This window comes from Salmo salar, unplaced genomic scaffold (assembly GCF_905237065.1).
Source record: "Salmo salar unplaced genomic scaffold, Ssal_v3.1, whole genome shotgun sequence".
In the NCBI taxonomy this organism is placed as follows: Eukaryota; Metazoa; Chordata; class Actinopteri; order Salmoniformes; family Salmonidae; genus Salmo; species Salmo salar.
In genome coordinates this window covers 185,146-202,500 of record NW_025548133.1, presented here as the reverse complement: position 1 = coordinate 202,500, position 17,355 = coordinate 185,146, and the positions used below count along the sequence as shown (strand labels likewise).

The 17,355-nt window shown below is 52.1% G+C and overlaps 1 pseudogene; it reads right to left on the bottom strand.

The window, feature by feature from the left end:
* Positions 1-17,355, bottom strand: part of LOC123724022 (E3 ubiquitin-protein ligase SMURF1-like) — an 86,230-nt pseudogene that overhangs the window by 33,931 nt on the left and 34,944 nt on the right.

Below are 17,355 nucleotides of genomic sequence, written 5' to 3'. Positions count from 1 at the left end.
TGGCAACTAAAGGGAACCAGTTATTGAGCGGAAGGTGGAAATCACTTTTCACACGAGGGGCATAACTACGTTTATGAAATAACTGAAATAAGTGCAATAAGTGCAATAAGTGCAATAAGTGCAATAAGTGTAATAAGTGCAATAAGTGCAATAAGTGTAATAAGTGTGCACCTGATGATGGTGTGAAGCCGAGGGTCAGTGAACTGCGTTGTTCGGTTGTTGTGATCCACAAAGTAGATCCTTCCAGATACCGTACTCCTCACCTCCCATCCGGCCGGCAGAGGACCCAACTCCTCACAGCTCACACTGGTCAGGTCCCTGGACCAATCACAACACACCTCACTGGTCAGGTCCCTGGACCAATCACAACACACCTCACTGGTCAGGTGCCTGGACCAATCACAACACAGCTCACACTGGTTCGGTCCCTGGACCAATCACAACACACCTCACTATCTGGTCCCTGGACCAATCACAACACACCTCACTATCTGGTCCCTGGGACCAATCACAATACACCTCACTATCAGGTGCCTGGACCAATCACAATACACCTCACTATCTGGTCCCTGGACCAATCACAACACACCTCACTATCATGTCCCTGGACCAATCACAACACACCTCACTGGTCAGGTCCCTGGACCAATCACAACACACCTCACTATCTGGTCCCTGGACCAATCACAACACACCTCACTATCATGTCCCTGGACCAATCACAACACACCTCACTATCTGGTCCCTGGACCAATCACAACACACCTCACTAGTCAGGTCCCTGAACCAATCACAACACACCTCACTGGTCAGGTCCCTGGACCAATCACAACACACCTCACTGGTCAGGTCCCTGGACCAATCACAACACACCTCACTATCAAGTCCCTGGACCAATCACAACACACCTCACTATCAGGTCCCTGGGACCAATCACAATACACCTCACTATCAGCTGCCTGGGACCAATCACAACACACCTCACTATCTGGTCCCTGGACCAATCACAATACACCTCACTATCAAGTCCCTGGACCAATCACAATACACCTCATTATCAGGTGCCTGGGACCAATCACAATACACCTTACTGAGCTCTACACCAATCACAACACACCTTACTGAGCTCTAAACCAATCACAACACACCTTACTGAGCTCTAAACCAATCACAACACACCTTACTGAGCTATAAACCAATCACAACACACCTTACTGAGCTCTACACCAATCACAACACACCTTACTGAGCTCTACACCAATCACAACACACCTTACTGAGCTATAAACCAATCACAACACACCTTACTGAGCTATAAACCAATCACAACACACCTTACTGAGCTATAAACCAATCACAACACACCTTACTGAGCTATAAAACAATCACAACACACCTTACTGAGCTCTAAAACCAATCACAACACACCTTACTGAGCTATAAACCAATCACAACACACCTTACTGAGCTCTACACCAATCACAACACACCTTACTGAGCTATAAACCTTCCAACTGGATTCAGGTAGGGTGGTAAAGGACGAGGTAGTGGGGGAGGATAGATGGAGAGGTAGGGGGGGAGGATAGATGGAGAGGTAGGATAGATAGAGAGGTAGGGGGGAGGATAGATGGAGAGGTAGGGGGAGGATAGATGGAGAGGTAGGGGGAGGATAGATGGAGAGGTGGGGGAGGTAGGATAGATGGAGAGGTAGGGGGAGGATAGATGGAGAGGTAGGGGGAGGATAGATGGAGAGGTAGGGGGAGGTAGGATAGATGGAGAGGTAGGGGGGAGGATAGATGGAGAGGTAGGGGGGAGGATAGATGGAGAGTAGGGGGGAGGATAGATGGAGAGGTAGAGGGGGAGGATAGATGGAGAGGTGGGGGGTGGTAGGATAGATGGAGAGGTAGGGTGGTGGTAGGATAGATGGAGAGGTAGGGGGGAGGCTAGATGGAGAGGTAGGGGGAGGATAGATGGAGAGGTGGGGGGAGGTAGGATAGATGGAGAGGTAGGGTGGTGGTAGGATAGACGGAGAGGTAGGGGGGAGGATAGATGGAGAGGTAGGGGGAGGTAGGATAGATGGAGAGGTAGGGGGGAGGATAGATGGAGAGGTAGGGGGAGGATAGATGGAGAGGTAGAGGGGAGGATAGATGGAGAGGTGGGGGGAGGTAGGATAGATGGAGAGGTAGGGGGGTGGTAGGATAGATGGAGAGGTAGGGGGGAGGATAGATGGAGAGGTAGGGGGGAGGTAGGATAGATGGAGAGGTAGGGGGAGGATAGATGGAGAGGTAGGGGGTGGGAGGATAGATGGAGAGGTGGGGGAGGATAGATGGAGAGGTAGGGGGGAGGATAGATGGAGAGGTAGGGGGAGGATAGATGTAGAGGTAGGGAGGGATAGATGGAGAGGTAGGGGGAGGTAGGATAAATGGAGAGGTAGGGGGAGGATAGATGGAGAGGTAGGGGAGGTAGGATAGATGGAGAGGTAGGGGGGAGGATAGATGGAGAGGTAGGGGGGAGGATAGATGGAGAGGTAGGGGAGGATAGATGGAGAGGTAGGGGGGAGGTAGGATAGATGGAGAGGTGGGGGAGGTAGGATAGATGGAGAGGTAGGGGGAGGATAGATGGAGAGGTAGGGGGAGGTAGGATAGATGGAGAGGTAGGGGGAGGTAGGATAGATGGAGAGGTAGGGGGAGGATAGATGGAGAGGTAGGGGTGAGGTAGGATAGATGGAGAGGTAGGGGGAGGATAGATGGAGAGGTAGGGGGGAGGATAGATGGAGAGGTAGGGGGAGGATAGATGGAGAGGTAGGGGGAGGATAGATGAGAGGTAGGGGGGAGGTAGGATAGATGGAGAGGTAGGGGGGAGGCTAGATGGAGAGGTAGGGGAGGTAGGATAGATGGAGAGGTAGGGGGGAGGATAGATGGAGAGGTAGGGGGAGGTAGGATAGATGGAGAGGTAGGGGGAGGATAGATGGAGAGGTAGGGGGTGGGAGGATAGATGGAGAGGTGGGGGGGAGGATAGATGGAGAGGTAGGGGGGAGGATAGATGGAGAGGTAGGGTGGTGGTAGGATAGATGGAGAGGTAGGGGGGAGGTTAGATGGAGAGGTAGGGGGGAGGATAGATGGAGAGGAAGGGGGAGGCTAGATGGAGAGGAAGGGGGAGGATAGATGGAGAGGTAGGGGGAGGTAGGATAGATGGAGAGGTAGGGAGAGGTAGGATAGATGGAGAGGTAGGGGGGGAGGATAGATGGAGAGGTAGGGGGGAGGATAGATGGAGAGGTAGGGGGGAGGATAGATGGAGAGGTAGGGGGGAGGATAGATGGAGAGGTAGGGGGGAGGTAGGATAGATGGAGAGGTGGGGGGGAGGTAGGATAGATGGAGAGGTAGGGGGGAGGTAGGATAGATGGAGAGGTAGGGGGGAGGTAGGATAGATGGAGAGGTAGGGGGGAGGTAGGATAGATGGAGAGGTAGGGGGGAGGATAGATGGAGAGGTGGGGGGGAGGTAGGATAGATGGAGAGGTAGGGGGGGGAGGTAGGATAGATGGAGAGGTAGGGGGGAGGATAGATGGAGAGGTAGGGGGAGGATAGATGGAGAGGTAGGGGGGAGGTAGGATAGATGGAGAGGTAGGGGGGAGGATAGATGGAGAGGTAGGGTGGTGGTAGGATAGATGGAGAGGTAGGGGGAGGTAGGATAGATGGAGAGGTAGGGGGGAGGCAAGATGGAGAGGTAGGGGGAGGATAGATGGAGAGGTAGGGGGGAGGATAGATGGAGAGGTAGGGGGAGGATAGATGGAGAGGTAGGGGAGGATAGATGGAGAGGTAGGGGGAGGTAGGATAGATGGAGAGGTGGGGGGGAGGTAGGATAGATGGAGAGGTAGGGGGAGGATAGATGGAGAGGTAGGGGGGAGGATAGATGGAGAGTTAGGGGGGAGGTAGGATAGATGGAGAGGTAGGGGGGAGGTAGGATAGATGGAGAGGTAGGGGGGAGGATAGATGGATAGGTAGGGGGTGGTAGGATAGATGGAGAGGTAGGGGGGAGGATAGATGGAGAGGTAGGGGGAGGTAGGATAGATGGAGAGGTAGGGGGAGGATAGATGGATAGGTAGGGGGTGGTAGGATAGATGGAGAGGTAGGGGGAGGATAGATGGAGAGGTAGGGGGAGGTAGGATAGATGGAGAGGTAGGGGGGAGGTAGGATAGATGGAGAGGTAGGGGGAGGATAGATGGAGAGGTAGGGGGAGGATAGATGGAGAGGTAGGGGGGAGGATTGATGGAGAGGTAGGGGGGAGGTAGGATAGATGGAGAGGTAGGGGGGAGGTAGGGGGGAGGATAGATGGAGAGGTAGGGGGGAGGATAGATGGAGAGGTAGGGGGGAGGATAGATGGAGAGGTAGGGGGAGGATAGATGGAGAGGTAGGGGGGAGGATAGATGGAGAGGTAGGGGGGAGGCTAGATGGAGAGGTAGGGGAGGTAGGATAGATGGAGAGGTAGGGGGGGGAGGATAGATGGAGAGGTAGGGGGGGAGGATAGATGGAGAGGTAGGGGGGAGGATTGATGGAGAGGTAGGGGGGAGGTAGGATAGATGGAGAGGTAGGGGGAGGTAGGATAGATGGAGAGGTAGGGGGAGGTAGGATAGATGGAGAGGTAGGGGGGAGGATAGATGGAGAGGTAGGGGAGAGGTAGGATAGATGGAGAGGTAGGGGGAGGTAGGATAGATGGAGAGGTAGGGGGGAGGATAGATGGAGAGGTAGGGGGAGGATAGATGGAGAGGTAGTGGGGAGGTAGGATAGATGGAGAGGTAGGGGGAGGATAGATGGAGAGGTAGGGGGGAGGATAGATGGAGAGGTAGTGGGGAGGTAGGATAGATGGAGAGGTAGGGGGGAGGATAGATGGAGAGGTAGTGGGGGAGGATCGATGGAGAGGTAGGGGAGGAGGTAGGATAGATGGAGAGGTAGGGGGAGGTAGGATAGATGGAGAGGTAGGGGGGAGGATAGATGGAGAGGTAGGGGGAGGATAGATGGAGAGGTAGGGGGAGGATAGTTGGAGAGGTAGTGGGGAGGATAGATGGAGAGGTAGTGGGGGAGGATTGATGGAGAGGTAGGGGGAGGATTGATGGAGAGGTAGGGGGGAGGATAGATGGAGAGGTAGTGGGGAGGTAGGATAGATGGAGAGGTAGGGGGAGGTAGGATAGATGGAGAGGTAGGGGGGAGGATAGATGGAGAGGTAGTGGGGGAGGTAGGATAGATGGAGAGGTAGGGGGAGGTAGGATAGATGGAGAGGTAGGGGGGAGGATAGATGGAGAGGTAGTGGGGGAGGTAGGATAGATGGAGAGTTAGGGGGGAGGATAGATGGAGAGGTAGTGGGGAGGTAGGATAGATGGAGAGGTAGGGGGAGGATAGATGGAGAGGTAGTGGGGAGGATCGATGGAGAGGTGGGGGAGGATAGATGGAGAGGTAGGGGGGAGGATAGATGGAGAGGTAGGGCGGAGGTAGGATAGATGGAGAGGTAGGGGGGAAGTAGGATAGATGGAGAGGCAGGGGGGAGGATAGATGGAGAGGTAGGGGAGGATAGATGGAGAGGTAGTGGGGGAGGATAGATGGAGAGGTATGGGGAGGATAGATGGAGAGGTAGGGGGAGGATAGATGGAGAGGTAGGGGGTGGTAGGATAGATGGAGAGGTAGGGGGGTAGGATAGATGGAGAGGTAGGGGGGAGGATAGATGGAGAGGTAGGGGGAGGATAGATGGGGAGGATAGATGGAGAGGTAGGGGGAGGTAGGATAGATGGAGAGGTAGGGGGGAGGATAGATGGAGAGGTAGGGGGGAGGATAGATGGAGAGGTAGGGGGAGGATAGATGGAGAGGTAGGGGGGAGGTAGGATAGATGGAGAGGTAGGGGGGGAGGATAGATGGAGAGGTAGGGGGAGGATAGATGGAGAGGTAGGGGGGAGGTAGGATAGATGGAGAGGTAGGGGGAGGTAGGATAGATGGAGAGGTAGGGGGAGGATAGATGGAGAGGTAGGGGGGAGGATAGATGGAGAGGTAGGGGGGAGGATAGATGGAGAGGTAGGGGGAGGTAGGATAGATGGAGAGGTAGGGGGAGGATAGATGGAGAGGTAGGGGGGAGGATAGATGGAGAGGTAGGGAGGAGGATAGATGGAGAGGTAGGGGGGAGGTAGGATAGATGGAGAGATAGGGGGAGGATAGATGGAGAGGGAGTGGGGAGGTAGAATAGATGGAGAGATAGGGGGAGGATAGATGGAGAGGTAGGGGGGAGGTAGGATAGATGGAGAGGTAGGGGGAGGATAGATGGAGAGGTAGGGGGAGGATAGATGGAGAGGTAGTGGGGGAGGTAGGATAGATGGAGAGATAGGGGGAGGATAGATGGAGAGGTAGGGGGGAGGATAGATGGAGAGGTAGGGGGGAGGTAGGATAGATGGAGAGGTAGGGGGAGGTAGGATAGATGGAGAGGTAGGGAGGAGGATAGATGGAGAGGTAGTGGGGAGGGAGGATAGATGGAGAGGTAGGGGGAGGATAGATGGAGAGGTAGGGGGGAGGATAGATGGAGAGGTAGGGGGGAGGTAGGATAGATGGAGAGGTAGGGGGGAGGATAGATGGAGAGGTAGGGGAGGATAGATGGAGAGGTAGTGGGGAGGTAGGATAGATGGAGAGGTAGGGGGGAGGATAGATGGAGAGGTAGGGGGAGGATAGATGGAGAGGTAGGGAGGTAGGATAGATGGAGAGGTAGGGGGAGGTAGGATAGATGGAGAGGTAGTGGGGGAGGTAGGATAGATGGAGAGGTAGGGGGGAGGATAGATGGAGAGGTAGGGGGAGGTAGGATAGATGGTAGAGGGTAGTATGGTGAGGGTAGTATAGTGAGGGTAGTATAGTGAGGGTAGTATAGTGAGGGTAGAGGGTAGTATAGTGAGGGTAGTATGGTGAGGGTAGTATAGTGAGGGTAGAGGGTAGTATAGTGAGGGTAGTATAGTGAGGGTAGAGGGTAGTATAGTGAGGGTAGAGGGTAGTATAGTAACGGTAGAGGGTAGTATAGTGAGGGTAGAGGGTAGTATAGTGAGGGTAGAGGGTAGTATAGTGAGGGTAGTATAGTGAGGGTAGAGGGTAGTATAGTGAGGGTAGAGGGTAGTATAGTAACGGTAGAGGGTAGTATAGTGAGGGTAGAGGGTAGTATAGTGAGGGTAGAGGATAGTATAGTAACGGTAGAGGGTAGTATAGTGAGGGTAGTATAGTGAGGGTAGTATAGTGAGGGTAGTATAGTGAGGGTAGTATAGTGAGGGTAGAGGGTAGTATAGTGAGGGTAGAGGGTAGGATAGTGAGGGTAGTATAGTGAGGGTAGTATAGTGAGGGTAGAGGGTAGTATAGTGAGGGTAGTATAGTGAGGGTAGTATAGTGAGGGTAGAGGGTAGTATAGTGAGGGTAGTATAGTGAGGGCAGTATAGTGAGGGTAGAGGGTAGTATAGTGAGGGTAGTATAGTGAGGGTAGTATAGTGAGGTCAGTATAGTGAGGGCAGTATAGTGAGGGTAGAGGGTAGTATAGTGAGGGTAGTATAGTGAGGGCAGTATAGTGAGGGTAGTATAGTGAGGGTAGTATAGTGAGGGTAGTATAGTGAGGGTAGAGGGTAGTATAGTGAGGGCAGTATAGTGAGGGTAGTATAGTGAGGGTAGTATAGTGAGGGTAGAGGGTAGTATAGTGAGGGTAGTATAGTGAGGGTAGTATAGTGAGGGTAGTATAGTGAGGGTAGTATAGTGAGGGTAGAGGGTAGTATAGTGAGGGCAGTATAGTGAGGGTAGTGTAGTGAGGGTAGAGGGTAGTATAGTGAGGGCAGTATAGTGAGGGTTGTATAGTGAGGGTAGTATAGTGAGGGTAGAGGGTAGTATAGTGAGGGTAGTGTAGTGAGGGTAGTGTAGTGAGGGTAGTGTAGTGAGGGTAGTATAGTGAGGGTAGTATAGTGAGGGTAGAGGGTAGTATAGTGAGGGTAGTATAGTGAGGGTAGTATAGTGAGGGTAGTATAGTGAGGGTAGTATTGTGAGGGTAGAGGGTAGTATAGTGAGGGCAGTATAGTGAGGGTAGTATAGTGAGGGTAGAGGGTAGTGTAGTGAGGGTAGTGTAGTGAGGGTAGTGTAGTGAGGGTAGTATAGTGAGGGTAGTATAGTGAGGGTAGTATAGTGAGGGCAGTATAGTGAGGGTAGTATAGTGAGGGTAGTGGGTAGTGTAGTGAGGGTAGTATAGTGAGGGTAGTATAGTGAGGGTAGTATAGTGAGGGTAGTGGGTAGTGTAGTGAGGGTAGTATAGTGAGGGTAGTATAGTGAGGGTAGTATAGTGAGGGTAGTATAGTGAGGGCAGTATAGTTAGGGTAGAAGGTAGTATAGTGAGGGTAGAGGGTAGTATAGTGAGGGTAGAGGGTAGTATAGTGAGGGTAGAGGGTAGTATAGTGAGGGTAGTGTAGTGAGGGTAGTATAGTGAGGGCAGTATAGTGAGGGTAGTATAGTGAGGGTAGTATAGTGAGGGTAGTATAGTGAGGGCAGTATAGTGAGGGTAGTATAGTGAGGGTAGAGGGTAGTATAGTGAGGGTAGTATAGTGAGGGTAGTATAGTGAGGGTAGTATAGTGAGGGTAGTATAGTGAGGGTAGAGGGTAGTATAGTGAGGGTAGTGTAGTGAGGGTAGTATAGTGAGGGTAGTATAGTGAGGGTAGTATAGTGAGGGTAGTATAGTGAGGGTAGAGGGTAGTATAGTGAGGGTAGTGTAGTGAGGGTAGTATAGTGAGGGTAGTATAGTGAGGGTAGTATAGTGAGGGTAGAGGGTAGTATAGTGAGGGTAGTATAGTGAGGGTAGTATAGTGAGGGTAGAGGGTAGTATAGTGAGGGTAGAGGGTAGTATAGTGAGGGTAGAGGGTTGTATAGTGAGGGTAGTATAGTGAGGGTAGTATAGTGAGGGTAGTATAGTGAGGGTAGTATAGTGAGGGTAGAGGGTAGTATAGTGAGGGTAGAGGGTAGTATAGTGAGGGTAGTATTGTGAGGGTAGTATAGTGAGGGTAGTATGTGAGGGTAGAGGGCAGTATAGTGAGGGTAGAGGGTAGTATAGTGAGGGTAGTATTGTGAGGGTAGTATAGTGAGGGTAGTATGTGAGGGTAGAGGGTAGTATAGTGAGGGTAGTATAGTGAGGGTAGTATAGTGAGGGTAGTATAGTGAGGGTAGTATAGTGAGGGTAGTATAGTGAGGGTAGTATAGTGAGGGTAGTACCTGGGTATTCGCGGGTCGTGCCAGGTACTGACTCCCGTCTGTGTGTGGAGAAAATAAACCTGTCCTTGGACTGTAGTGCGCTGCTCTGTAACACACACACACACACACACACACACACACACACACACACACACACACACACACACACACACACACACACACACACACACACACACAGGTCACACACTGCTGTCTGTCTTGACCGGAGCAGCCACACCTGCTCAATATCACACACCTGGCCCTGCTCAATATCACACACCTGGCCCTGCTCAATATCACACACCTGCTCAATATCACACACCTGGCCCTGCTCAATATCACACACCTGGCCCTGCTCAATATCACACACCTGGCCCTGCTCAATATCACACACCTGGCCCTGCTCAATAGCACACACCTGGCCCTGCTCAATATCACACACCTGGCCCTGCTCAATATCACACACCTGGCCCTGCTCAATATCACACACCTGCTCAATATCACACACCTGCTCAATATCACACACCTGGCCCTGCTCAATATCACACACCTGCTCAATATCACACACCTGTCCCTGCTCAATATCACACACCTGGCCCTGCTCAATATCACACACCTGCTCAATATCACACACCTGCTCAATATCACACACCTGGCCCTGCTCAATATCACACACCTGGCCCTGCTCAATATCACACACCTGGCCCTGCTCAATATCACACACCTGGCCCTGCTCAATAGCACACACCTGGCCCTGCTCAATATCACACACCTGGCCCTGCTCAATATCACACACCTGGCCCTGCTCAATATCACACACCTGTCCTCAATATCACACACCTGCTCAATATCACACACCTGGCTCTGCTCAATATCACACACCTGGCCCTGCTCAATATCACACACCTGCTCAATATCACACACCTGGCCCTGCTCAATATCACACACCTGGCCCTGCTCAATATCACACACCTGCTCAATATCACACACCTGCTCAATATCACACACCTGCTCAATATCACACACCTGGCCCTGCTCAATATCACACACCTGCTCAATATCACACACCTGCTCAATATCACACACCTGCTCAATATCACACACCTGCTCAATATCACACACCTGCTCAATATCACACACCTGCCTCAATATCACACACCTGCTCAATATCACACACCTGCTCAATATCACACACCTGCTCAATATCACACACCTGGCCCTGCTCAATATCACACACCTGGCCCTGCTCAATATCACACACCTGCTCAATATCACACACCTGGCCCTGCTCAATATCACACACCTGCTCAATATCACACACCTGGCCCTGCTCAATATCACACACCTGGCCCTGCTCAATATCACACACCTGGCCCTGCTCAATATCACACACCTGCTCAATATCACACACCTGCTCAATATCAAACACCTGGCCCTGCTCAATATCACACACCTGGCCCTGCTCAATATCACACACCTGGCCCTGCTCAATATCACACACCTGGCCCTGCTCAATATCACACACCTGGCCCTGCTCAATATCACACACCTGGCCCTGCTCAATATCTCACACCTGGCCCTGCTCAATATCATAAACCTGGCCCTGCTCAATATCACACACCTGCTCAATATCACACACCTGGCCCTGCTCAATATCACACACCTGGCCCTGCTCAATATCACACACCTGCTCAATATCACACACCTGGCCCTGCTCAATATCACACACCTGGCCCTGCTCAATATCACACACCTGCTCAATATCACACACCTGGCCCTGCTCAATATCACACACCTGGCCCTGCTCAATATCACACACCTGCTCAATATCACACACCTGGCCCTGCTCAATATCACACACCTGCTCAATATCACACACCTGGCCCTGCTCAATAGCACACACCTGGCCCTGCTCAATATCACACACCTGGCCCTGCTCAATATCACACACCTGGCCCTGCTCAATATCACACACCTGCTCAATATCACACACCTGCTCAATATCACACACCTGGCTCTGCTCAATATCACACACCTGGCCCTGCTCAATATCACACACCTGCTCAATATCACACACCTGTCCCTGCTCAATATCACACACCTGGCCCTGCTCAATATCACACACCTGCTCAATATCACACACCTGCTCAATATCACACACCTGCTCAATATCACACACCTGGCCCTGCTCAATATCACACACCTGCTCAATATCACACACCTGCTCAATATCACACACCTGCTCAATATCACACACCTGGCCCTGCTCAATATCACACACCTGCTCAATATCACACACCTGCTCAATATCACACACCTGCTCAATATCACACACCTGCTCAATATCACACCTGCTCAATATCACACACCTGGCCCTGCTCAATATCACACACCTGCTCAATATCACACACCTGCTCAATATCACACACCTGCTCAATATCACACACCTGGCCCTGCTCAATATCACACACCTGGCCCTGCTCAATATCACACACCTGCTCAATATCACACACCTGGCCCTGCTCAATATCACACACCTGCTCAATATCACACACCTGGCCCTGCTCAATATCACACACCTGGCCCTGCTCAATATCACACACCTGCTCAATATCACACACCTGCTCAATATCAAACACCTGGCCCTGCTCAATATCACACACCTGGCCCTGCTCAATATCACACACCTGCTCAATATCACACACCTGGCCCTGCTCAATATCACACACCTGCTCAATATCACACACCTGGCCCTGCTCAATATCACACACCTGGCCCTGCTCAATATCACACACCTGGCCCTGCTCAATATCACACACCTGCTCAATATCACACACCTGCTCAATATCAAACACCTGGCCCTGCTCAATATCACACACCTGGCCCTGCTCAATATCACACACCTGGCCCTGCTCAATATCACACACCTGGCCCTGCTCAATATCACACACCTGCTCAATATCACACACCTGCTCAATATCAAACACCTGGCCCTGCTCTATATCACACACCTGGCCCTGCTCAATATCACACACCTGCTCAATATCACACACCTGGCCCTGCTCAATATCACACACCTGGCCCTGCTCAATATCACACACCTGCTCAATATCACACACCTGGCCCTGCTCAATATCACACACCTGGCCCTGCTCAATATCACACACCTGCTCAATATCACACACCTGCTCAATATCACACACCTGGCCCTGCTCAATATCACACACCTGCTCAATATCACACACCTGCTGTCTCTCTCTCTCTCTCTCTCTCTCTCTCTCTCTCTCTCTCTCTCTCTCTCTCTCTCTCTCTCTCTCTCTCTCACCATATCCTTCAGGCAGATCTGGTGATTGGTTGCCATGCGGTCGGTTCTGAGGGTTGTGGGTGTGTCTTTGGGAATCCTGGTCTCTGATTCGCTGAGCCTGGAGCCGGTTCTCCTGGTTGGGTGAATCCGGTGGACAGGTCCCGCCCCGGCGGCTCCCGTGGGGTCTGAGTACGGCAGTGGCTCCTCACTGAAACAGCTCTCAAACACAGGCCTATACACACACACACACACACACACACACACACACACACACACACACGTTACACACACACACACACACACACACACACACACACACACACACCGTTACATACACACACGTTACATACACACACACACACACACACACACACACACACACAGAGACACACACAGAGACACACACACACACGTTACATACACGTTACACACACACACACACACACACACACACAGAGACACACACACACACGTTACATACACGTTACACACACACACACACACACACACACACACACACACACACACACACACACACACACACCCCCCTGTTACACACACACACACGTTACATACACACACACACACACAGAGACACACACAGAGACACACACAGAGACACACAACACACACACACCCCTGTTACACACACACACACACACCCCCGTTAATCCTCACCCCTCGTTCTCTAACAGTGCTCTACAGTCGACCACAGGTCCTCCGCTGCCCAAACCATCTCTGGTCTGGACCCACACACACACACACACACACACACCCTGTTACACACACACACACACACACCCTGTTACACACACACACACACACACACACACACACCCCCCACCCCCCTGTTAATCCTCACCCCTCGTTCTCTAACAGTGCTCTACAGTCGACCACAGGTCCTCCGCTGCCCAAACCATCTCTGGTCTGGAGGCTCACTGGAAAACACAATGAACAGACATTACACACACAGTCTAGTACAGCTAACCTAGTGGGGACCCTAACCCCTACCCCTAACCCCTACCCTTAACCCCTACCCCTTAACCTAGTGGGGACCCTAACCCCTACCCTTAACCCCTACCCTTAACCCCTACCCCTTAACCTAACCCCTACCCCTACCCCTACCCTTAACCCCTACAGCTAACCTAGTGGGGACCCCTAACCCCTACCCTTAACCCCTACCCTTAACCCCTACCCCTTAACCTAACCCCTACCCTTAACCCCTACCCTTAACCCCTACAGCTAACCTAGTGGGGACCCCTACCCTTAACCCCTACCCTTAACCCCTACAGCTAACCTAGTGGGGACCCTAACCCCTACCCTTAACCCCTACCCTAACCCCTACAGCTAACCTAGTGGGGACCCCTAACCCCCTAACCCCTACCCTTAACACCTACCCCTTAACCCCTACAGCTAACCTAGTGGGGACCCTAACCCCTACCCTTAACCCCTACCCTTAACCCCTACCCCTACAGCTAACCTAGTGGGGACCCCTAACCCCTACCCTTAACCCCTACCCTTAACCCCTACCCCTTAACCTAACCCCTACCCCTACCCCTACCCTTAACCCCTACCCCTTAACCTAACTCCTACCCTTAACCCCTACCCTTAACCCCTACAGCTAACCTAGTGGGGACCCCTAACCCCTACCCTTAACCCCTACCCCTAACCCCTACAGCTAACCTAGTGGAGACCCTAACCCCTACCCTTAACCCCTACCCTTAACACCTACCCCTTAACCCCTACAGCTAACCTAGTGGGGACCCTAACCCCTACCCTTAACCCCTACCCTTAACCCCTACAGCTAACCTAGTGGGGACCCTAACCCCTACCCTTAACCCCTACCCTAACCCCTACAGCTAACCTAGTGGGGACCCCTAACCCCTACCCTTAACCCCTACCCTAACCCCTACAGCTAACCTAGTGGGGACCCTAACCCCCTACCCTTAACCCCTACAGCTAACCTAGTGGGGACCCCTAACCCCTACCCTTAACCCCTACCCTTAACCCCCTACCCCTAACCCCTACCCTTAATCCCTACCCCTTAACCCAACCCCTAACCCCTACCCTAACCCCTACCCTTAACCCCTACCCCTTAACCTAACCCCTACCCTAACCCCTAACCCCTACCCCTTAACCTAACCCCTACCCCTAACCCCTACCCTACCCTTAACATAACCCCTACCCCTAACCCCTAACCCCTACCCCTAACCCCTAACCCCTACAGCTAACCTAGTGGGGACCCTAACCCCTACCCTTAACCCCTACCCTTAACCCCTACAGCTAACCTAGTGGGGACCCTAACCCCTACCCTTAACCCCTACCCTAACCCCTACAGCTAACCTAGTGGGGACCCCTAACCCCTACCCTTAACCCCTACCCTAACCCCTACAGCTAACCTAGTGGGGACCCTAACCCCTACCCTTAACCCCTACAGCTAACCTAGTGGGGACCCCTAACCCCTACCCTTAACCCCCTACCCTTAACCCCTACCCCCTAACCCCTACCCTTAATCCCTACCCCTTAACCTAACCCCTACCCTAACCCCTACCCTTAACCCCTACCCCTTAACCTAACCCGCCTACCCTAACCCCTAACCCCTACCCTGCCTTAACCTAACCCTGCCTACCCCTACCCTGCCTAACCCTACCCCTAACCTACCTAACCCCTGCCCTAACCCCTACCCTGCCTAACCTGCCCTAACCCCTAACCCCTACCCCTAACCCCTACCTAACCCTAGCCTAACCCTACCCCTAACCCTACCCTACCCTAACCCCTACCCCTAACCCCCTAACCCCTACCCTAACCCCTACCCCTAACCCCTACCACCCCTAACCCCTACCCTAACCCCTACCCTACCTAACCCCTAACCCCTAACCCCCTACCCTACACCCTAACCCCTACCCTAACCCCCTACCCCTAACCCCCTTAACCTGTTACCCCTAACCCCAGTCTAGTACAGCTAACCTTGTTACCCCCTAACCCCAGTCTAGTACAGCTAACCTTGTTACCCCTAACCCCAGTCTAGTACAGCTAACCTTGTTACCCCCTAACCCCAGTCTAGTACAGCTAACCTTGTTACCCCTAACCCCAGTCTAGTACAGCTAACCTTGTTACCCCTAACCCCAGTCTAGTACAGCTAACCTTGTTACCCCCTAACCCCAGTCTAGTACAGCTAACCTTGTTACCCCCTAACCCCAGTCTAGTACAGCTAACCTTGTTACCCCTAACCCCAGTCTAGTACAGCTAACCTTGTTACCCCTAACCCCAGTCTAGTACAGCTAACCTTGTTACCCCCTAACCCCAGTCTAGTACAGCTAACCTTGTTACCCCCTAACCCCAGTCTAGTACAGCTAACCTTGTTACCCCTAACCCCAGTCTAGTACAGCTAACCTTGTTACCCCTAACCCCAGTCTAGTACAGCTAACCTTGTTGCCCCTAACCCCAGTCTAGTACAGCTAACCTTGTTACCCCTAACCCCTGTCTAGTACAGCTAACCTTGTTACCCCCTAACCCCAGTCTAGTACAGCTAACCTTGTTACCCCCTAACCCCAGTCTAGTACAGCTAACCTTGTTACCCCCTAACCCCAGTCTAGTACAGCTAACCTTGTTACCCCCTAACCCCAGTCTAGTACAGCTAACCTTGTTACCCCCTAACCCCAGTCTAGTACAGCTAACCTTGTTACCCCTAACCCCAGTCTAGTACAGCTAACCTTGTTACCCCCTAACCCCAGTCTAGTACAGCTAACCTTGTTACCCCTAACCCCAGTCTAGTACAGCTAACCTTGTTACCCCTAACCCCAGTCTAGTACAGCTAACCTTGTTACCCCTAACCCCAGTCTAGTACAGCTAACCTTGTTACCCCCTAACCCCAGTCTAGTACAGCTAACCTTGTTACCCCCTAACCCCAGTCTAGTACAGCTAACCTTGTTACCCCTAACCCCAGTCTAGTACAGCTAACCTTGTTACCCCTAACCCCAGTCTAGTACAGCTAACCTTGTTACCCCTAACCCCAGTCTAGTACAGCTAACCTTGTTACCCCCTAACCCCAGTCTAGTACAGCTAACCTTGTTACCCCTAACCCCAGTCTAGTACAGCTAACCTTGTTACCCCCTAACCCCAGTCTAGTACAGCTAACCTTGTTACCCCTAACCCCAGTCTAGTACAGCTAACCTTGTTACCCCCTAACCCCAGTCTAGTACAGCTAACCTTGTTACCCCTAACCCCAGTCTAGTACAGCTAACCTTGTTACCCCTAACCCCAGTCTAGTACAGCTAACCTTGTTACCCCTAACCCCAGTCTAGTACAGCTAACCTTGTTACCCCCTAACCCCAGTCTAGTACAGCTAACCTTGTTACCCCTAACCCCAGTCTAGTACAGCTAACCTTGTTACCCCCTAACCCCAGTCTAGTACAGCTAACCTTGTTACCCCTAACCCCAGTCTAGTACAGCTAACCTTGTTACCCCCTAACCCCAGTCTAGTACAGCTAACCTTGTTACCCCTAACCCCAGTCTAGTACAGCTAACCTTGTTACCCCTAACCCCAGTCTAGTACAGCTAACCTTGTTACCCCTAACCCCAGTCTAGTACAGCTAACCTTGTTACCCCTAACCCCAGTCTAGTACAGCTAACCTTGTTACCCCCTAACCCCAGTCTAGTACAGCTAACCTTGTTACCCCCTAACCCCAGTCTAGTACAGCTAACCTTGTTACCCCTAACCCCAGTCTAGTACAGCTAACCTTGTTACCCCTAACCCCAGTCTAGTACAGCTAACCTTGTTACCCCTAACCCCAGTCTAGTACAGCTAACCTTGTTACCCCTAA